Genomic DNA, 7,717 nt, shown 5'->3' on the forward strand with positions numbered 1-7,717 from the left:
CTGTTCACCACCACCCGTCAGGATGACTGGGACGAACATCTCCCTTATTTGCTTATGGCCTACCGGACCAGCCAGCACGGGGCCACCGCATGCAGTCCAGCGTTGCTTATGTATGGGCGGGAGTTACGGGCTCCCGCCGACTTGCTGTGCGGTCCCGTGCCAGACACAGTGGTTAACCCGCCGAGGGAGGGGTACGCACGTCACCTAGAGGAAGGCATGGAGCTAGTCCATGCCTTCGCCCGCCGCCAACTCCATCTGGCGGGGGAAAAGATGAAGCGCAGGTACGACGACCGGAGCCAGGGGAGTCAATACGCTCCGGGGACGAAGATTTGGTTCTTTAATCCCCGGAGGCGGAAGGGAAGGTGCCCAAAACTCACCTCCCCCTGGCAAGGCCCAGGAGTCGTCCTGTCGCAAATCTGTGACGTGGTCTTTAAGATCAAAATGGGGCCACGAGCCCTCCCTCGGATCGTCCACGCCGACCGGATAAGACCTTACACCGGCGAGCAGGCGCCCCCGTGGATTGCCTCGGCTTTAGATGCCGAGGCGGGACCCAGTACCTCTGAATAAGGGGGGCTTATTAGTGCCAGAGGACTGGGGGATTGAGGAGCGATAGGCCCGGTGGGAGAGGGTGGCATCCCTGCCACCTTTCCCATAGTGGGGCAAAGGAGCAATAGATTATGGGGAGTATGGCAGTGAAAACTAGCCCGGGTGGGTTAGGATATTGTGTGTAGGGATCTAGAAGATGACATTAGGTAACGTTAAGATTAGTTAGTGACTGATACCTGTAGTGGGGACGCAGGTAGATTAGTATGGATGATAATGACGAGGGAGCGCAATAGTTTAAAGGGACGACTGGGAAGCGCAAGTTTCAGAAGGGAGTAGTTAGCTGAGATGATGCCGTGTTTGTGAGAATTGAACAGGTGTGATTGCACAGGTGTGCAACTGGACAGGTGTGTGGAGCAGTGTATGAGTAGTGAGTGTGTGGATCAGCGCGAATGCGCTTGGGGAGAGAAGGGTGCAGGTGGCACCAGGTGTGAGAGCACAGGTGTGCAAGTACAGGTGTGTGGAGAGAGTTGGAGTAAGTGGTACGGAGTGGTGTGCATGGTGCGAAGGTGTGGATGGGGGAAGAGTGGACCCCCTTTCACGAGCACCCGGGGCGGGTAGTGTAAGTGTTAGGTAGAGGGTGCAGGTAAATTGTGGTTGAATATTGGCATTTGTGGTGCGGTTGCAGAATGGTGTTGTGAATGGGTGCATTAGTGTTGTGGAAATGGCTGGGCGTGTAGCCTGTTAGTGTGTGTAGTTGGTTGGGCACTCCACCACTGTGAGGATGTCGGCCAGGTGAGGCCGCAGGTGGGCTCTGGGAGCCGGTAGAGTTGTGGATGGGGCCCGAGGATCCGGAGGATGGACCCGGGTAGCCCAGTGCCAGAGAGGGCACCGAGTGGGGAGAGTGCCAGAGGGCCTTCCCCAGGTAGTTAGGTTAGGGCAAGGAGCAGGTAAGCTCGGAGGCAACTGCAGTGGTGGAGGTGTGCAGGTGGGTAGACCCACTGGGAGAGGTACACGCCGCAGCCCAGAAATTGTGCGAGGGCACCGGGAGATGAATCGGGGGAGTGAGACCCCAAATTGAAGAGCACCACAGTTTGGCCAATGGGAATTGGTTTTTAGAACCCATAGTGTAAGAGGGCCAATGGTTTGGCCGGAGAGAGACCCCGGGTAGTGTAAAGTTGTTAAAGTCATTTAGGAGATAGTTAGGATTGATGAACCTGTCGCACCATACGCAGCCACTTACCTGTGGTGATGATGATGACTCCACACCTGTGTTTTCTTTGTTTTGTTGCAGGAGATGAATCGCTGTGTGGATTTGTGAGACGCATCACGACGTGGATGAGACATTGGGGTGATTCCATCTCTCCCTCCCTAGGAGGGACTGATGATGAATTGGTAATGGCAAATTATGATGTTGAGTTGGAGATGGCAAATTTTGATGAGAGTTGAAAATGGCAAATTTGATTGGTTAGGAGGGAGAGAAGACGAATTTGGTATATGGGAGGAACGGGGAAGACAGTAGGGATGTTTGTTGATTTGTAAAGTAGATGTTTATGAGTAGTGTTGTGTTTTGTGGATGCAGTAAGGGGTAAGGGAGGGGCCATGTAGGTTACCTGGTGGGGGGGGCGTACGATAGGAACGTACCTGTCTCACCTGGTTCCCATGTGCCCCCAGTGTGCATCACCTTACATTGCGTGCACTTTTGCGCCCTTACCACCTTACTCACTTGGTTCTTCTTTTGTCTCCCACCTCCGAGGATCTGGCTTTGGGGTAGAGAGAGAGGAGAGAGAGGTGCTGGCTGCGCAGTTGTGGGCCTGCACTTTCGCTGTTCGCTGCCTGGATCGGTACACCATATGGACCGCAGTTCGTTTGCGGCCAAGCACCACCCGGGGATGGACCTATGGGTCAACGTGGCACCTATGCCATACAGGTGAACCACTTTTAGTTGACACCAAGTGCACCACAAGAAGAGCAAGAGACACCTGCAGGGTTAGGGGTTGTCGAATTTATTTTTATTCCAATGAACAATGGTGACTGCACCGATTGGTGGTGGGGTGGTGCTGTTGATGCTCGGAAAGGGTGCTCTGCACGTTATTAAAGGCCGTCGGCCACAGAGCACTCGTGGGTTGGTGTATCGATGTTGGCAAGCGCGCTCTCTCTATGCATAACATCTGCATGTGTTCCTCCAAAGACAGGTCCTGGATCGTAGTGTAAATATCAGCGTAGTCTTGTAAATAATGCTCCCTACCGGCTGTATGTTTAGTTTGAGAATTCTTTCCGGATTCGGTTATCCTGTGGGTGTGTTTCTGTGAGGAGAAGGGTGCAACGTCGCAGGGGGACATATTTACTCATTTGTGAATATCTGTAAAACTGTCGCACTCAGGGTAGAGTTAATAGTAGAGGGAACTACATTGCGTGCCACACTAAAGTAGGTAAAAATTTATCGGGTCGGGACGCCCCGAGGGTAGAGAAGGGTGCAATGTTGCGAATATGGAATTTGGCCTCCATATCCGCTTGTAAATATTCCCCTATTTTCTCCGATACTCCCCAACTCTCCCTTACCCCATTCCCTAGTCCCATTGTCTGTAAACAACACCCATTAGAGCCGATCTTCCCCTTCATCCCCCCATTAAATGTCGTGCCCAGGTCCCCCGCACCACACGTAGACAATTTTCGGACATCTTCCTAGTTATTCTTAATCTATGTCAGTTAAGGCCTTGTTTCCATTAATTATGACTCTTCGTTGCACCAGAATGTGATTATATGGCACCTGTTAGGAAGTTTAGGACCTCCCCATACCTCTCCGCATCTCTTCCCCATGAAGAAGCGCCAACTACAACAACAACAACAAAAGAGGGGGGCGGCGCGGTGACGGCATGGGGAGTGGGCGTCCTCCTTCCGGCTCGGTTAGCCGCCATTGACCACGCGCTCCACGGGGTTACCACGAAGGGGCTCCCTGTCGGCCCCTCGTCAAGGGCGGAGCCGGTAACCCCCGCACCCAATGAGAAGCCATGGGCCGATGCCATCTGGGGCGGCGCTAACGAGCCGAGGGCGTGTCACTCCCCGCCGGATATACGCGGCCCCGCGCCGGACGTGACGTCAGATGCGCCCCGAGCTTGGAAGGACAAGACGCCACCCTCCCGAGCGCTGAGCGACCTCCCCGGCATCTCCACCAAAGTCGCGACCCACGAGCGCTGAGCGACCTCCCCGCATCTGCTGGACACCACCGTACGTGATTCTGTCCCTGAGCCAGGTGCACCTGAGCCATCGACTGCCGCTTTCCTTTTCATCAACCCCCGTGTGAGTCAGCCTTGTCCCGTTTGTCTGTAGTCTGTCCGGGGTTAATATAAGAGTGTGTCTAAGTGCCTGTCTTTCTGTGATTATAACTCTAGCCCCTGTAATCTGACCTTTCCGTACGAATATAATCTCCTCCGGAGGTCTTGAGAACTGAACCCTTGGTGTCGTATTGTGTGATTGTAATCCAGCCGGGTGTCTTCTTTTTCTTATTGAGCCAGCATAGCGCGATTAGTCAACCCCGGGTGCAATCGGGGTAACTTGTACGGATACGGCGGCCATCCCGCTCGGCCCACCATACCATCAAAGTCGTATCTGTAACAATATATATATATATATATATATATATGTATATATATATATATATATGTATATATATATATATATATATGTATATATATATATATGTATATATATATATATATGTATATATATATATATGTATATATATATATATGTATATATATATATATATGTATATATATATATATGTATATATATGTATATATATGTATATATATATATATATGTATATATATGTATATATATATATATATATATATATATGTATATATATATATATATGTATATATATATATATGTATATATATATATATATATGTATATGTATATATATATGTATATGTATATATATATGTATATGTATATATATATATATATATATGTATATATATATATGTATATATATATATATATATATATATATATATATACATATATATATATTGTTACGGATCTCTACGTCAGTCTTTTTTCCCCTTAAGAAGGGGGGATTAATCCCCTTGTGTATGACTGACCGACGCGAGTCCTGAAGTTGCCCAAGCTCCCTCCGGAGAGGCAGGTGAGCAACCCCGTTCCGCGGACAAGATGTTAATTGCCAAGCGGATTAGCAGCCGCGGCACGAACCATTAGCAAGTAACTGACCCGATTCTTAACATTGGCCAAAATCGCACCACAGGTGTTCAATGTGGAAACCTCAAAGACGAACGGATGTGAAGAAGAAGAAGGCAAAAGTAGGAAACAACCACCTTTAGAGGCCATTTTTCCCCGCAAAGCGGGGGTTGGCCTTTTTCGAGAACCGTGGTTGTCGTTGTTTTTCGGTCCCCTTTTTGAAGCAATGTTTTACGGCCGGATGCCCTTCCTGACCCCAGCCCCTTTTGCCGCCTTTAATGACAAACAGGGAATTACCAGTGAACTGGTACTCAATTAGCCGACCTCGGAAGGATGTACAGGCTGAGTCAACCCCCCTGGCGTTAATTCAGCAATCGACCGGGATTCGAACCCAGGATCCTAGGATCCTAAGCCGGCACCCTAGCCACTAGCCCAACACCAGGGGTCCAGAACAAAGTAGGAAGAACAAATATAATTTATTACTAACTATTATGTGCAAGACCAAAAGAACCAAGGAGAAGGAAAGATACGAAAATAATTTACAGAACGATGGAAGGACCAGAAGACACAGTGCAATACTAACTTACCTATACAAACTTACTTATACCCCAGGACAAGACAGAAGACGGACGAAAATCAGACTTACACGGGGAATGAAGGCAGGAACGAATGGCTGGAAGGAGAGGAAGGTTCAGTTGGAGCAGGAGAATGGTCGGGCCGGGAGTGAGCAGCCGCCGCCCCTCCGCACTCGGGTCCACACGGCCGGACGCTCGCAGCAACATGTCGGAGCTTGTCGTGGCAAGGCTGGCTGGAACAGCGTCTCCTTTCCCAGAGCTCTCTATTCGGGCTCCTTCACTCTCTGGCTCCCTCAATGACTTCGTTCTTCACCTCTTTCACCAAGCAGTCCCTCACTGAATTCTTGCGCGCATCTCTCTCCCTCAATCATCTCTGGTGGGGGCGTCGCGTGACGGGTTATATAGGCCCCACCCTCGAATCTTCGTGAACCTCCCCGGTCGTTCTTTCTCCGCCCTCTCATGCCAAACCCCTCATCCTTGGTTGGTTGATCGAGGCTGGCTCACTCCTCCCTCCGATGACGAGGGCGGAGACACGCCTTTCTTCTCCGAACCGACCGCGTGTTCAATGGAGGGCGAATGCAGTTGGCAATTGCGGACAAATGGGGAATTGAAAGGGAATCTATCTTATTTGAATTCGGTGCAATGTAGAGTCAACTAATGGGAAACACAGCCTTCAACTAATACACATAATAAAGATATAACTATTTAGAAGGGTATATGATTTGCTACGTGCATGTATATGGACAAACTAAGAGGACGACCTTTGACCTTTACACACAAAACGGAGATATTTACAAGGAATCATTACACTTACAGAGGGTTGTGGCGGACACAAAAGCCCACTGGCGTGGTGACATCATTCCGCGCACCAAGTGGGCGGTGGCCACGCCCGAGGGGTAGGCGTGGCCTCATGATATACACCGGGCGCGCAGCCCGGAGCGCGCCAGTGTTACAGTGAGCTCCTGAAATAAAGACGCTTATAAGTTACCGCTTATCCGCTTCCTCCTTGCTCGCAAGCAGCGCGCGTAATGCCGCGCTTTACTGGTGACCCCCTCGACGTTGGATCTGCCGGAGTGATCCTTCCACACGCGACGCCATTGCCATGGCCAACTTCATCAAACTTCCCGAATTTTGGGAGGCTCAGGCCGAAGTCTGGTTCGTCCAGGCCGAAGCCCAATTTCAGCTTCGGCGCCTCACCGGCGATGACACGCGCTATTGCCACGTCGTCGCCTCCCTTGGGCCCGGCACGGCCGCTCGAGTTGTGTCCGTCCTTCGCCACCCACCGGACGGCCACAAGTACGAGGCACTCAAGCGGCTACTCCTAGCCACATTCGGCCTCACGGACGACGCACGGGCCGACCGCCTCCTGGATCTCCCCGAGCTCGGTGGCACGCGCCCGCCGGTCCGAATGGACCATATGCTGTCACTGTTGGGCGACGAAGCCCACGGTTCTCTATTCCGGGCGCTTTTCCGTCGCCAACTTCCAGCGCAGGTTCGCCTCGCGTTGGCCGGGACCGGGCTAACAGAACCCTGAGCATTGGCAGCCGAGGCGGACAGGTACTTCGCCGCTTCGGACACGCGGGCGAGAGTTGGCGTGGCCGTCACGGCCCTTGAGGCTGATGCTGCTAATGCTGCTGATGCTGCTGATCCACAGCATCAGCTTATACAGCATACGCAGCATGCTGATACGCACCTCGTGACCGCCGCCACGCCCCGCCCACCGCCGCGGCGAAAACCGCCACCGCGGGGAAACCCGCCAACTCCACCGGCCTGGCGGAGCCAGCCGCGCTCCTCCAGCTCCACCACCTGGTGCTGGTTCCACGCCAAGTTCGGCCACGAAGCTCGGCAGTGTCATCCGCCATGCTCCTTCAACAGGTCGGGAAACGCCCGGGCCGGCGCTCAATAGTGGCGATGAGCGCCGGCCGTTCGAGCAGCCTGCTGTTCATAACGGACACCTTCTCCGGGCGCCGTTACCTGTGCGACACGGGAGCGCAGGTGAGTGTCGTTCCCGCCGGCACGTCAGACAAGCACGCTGCGGGTGGGGGCCCCGCGCTGCTTGCCGCGAACGGGACGCCCATCCGTACGTACGGAAAACGCTGCCTCTCTCTGCGGTTCGGAGGGCAGGTTTTCCGATGGACGTTCGTCACCGCCGACGTGCCCATGGCACTGCTTGGCGCGGACTTCCTGTGCGCTAATGGGCTCCTGGTCGACGTCAAGCGCAGACGTCTTGTCCAGGCCGAGACGTTCAGCTCGCTCGCTTGTGCATTGCCCAGCTCGTCGAGCAGCTCAACGAGCGGCTTGCCAAGCGGCTTGCCAAACGGTTCGGTTCGGGCCACGTTGGTCTGTACGCTTCTGGCAGCGGACGCATTCACCCGCCTCCTCGCCGGCTTCCC

The 7,717-nt window shown here is 52.7% G+C and overlaps 1 long non-coding RNA gene across 1 annotated transcript in view; it reads left to right on the forward strand.

The window, feature by feature from the left end:
- Positions 1 to 797: 797 nt before the first annotated feature.
- LOC137413943 (uncharacterized) overlaps positions 798 to 7,717 on the forward strand; it is a 125,331-nt gene continuing 118,411 nt past the window's right edge. Inside the window, exon 1 of the long non-coding RNA XR_013623884.1 lies at positions 798 to 2,473. This is a non-coding gene — a long non-coding RNA (uncharacterized LOC137413943). The remainder of the gene's footprint in view (positions 2,474 to 7,717) is intronic.

This window comes from Myxine glutinosa, chromosome 1 (assembly GCF_964187855.1).
Source record: "Myxine glutinosa chromosome 1, kmMyxGlut1.1, whole genome shotgun sequence".
Classification (NCBI taxonomy): Eukaryota; Metazoa; Chordata; class Myxini; order Myxiniformes; family Myxinidae; genus Myxine; species Myxine glutinosa.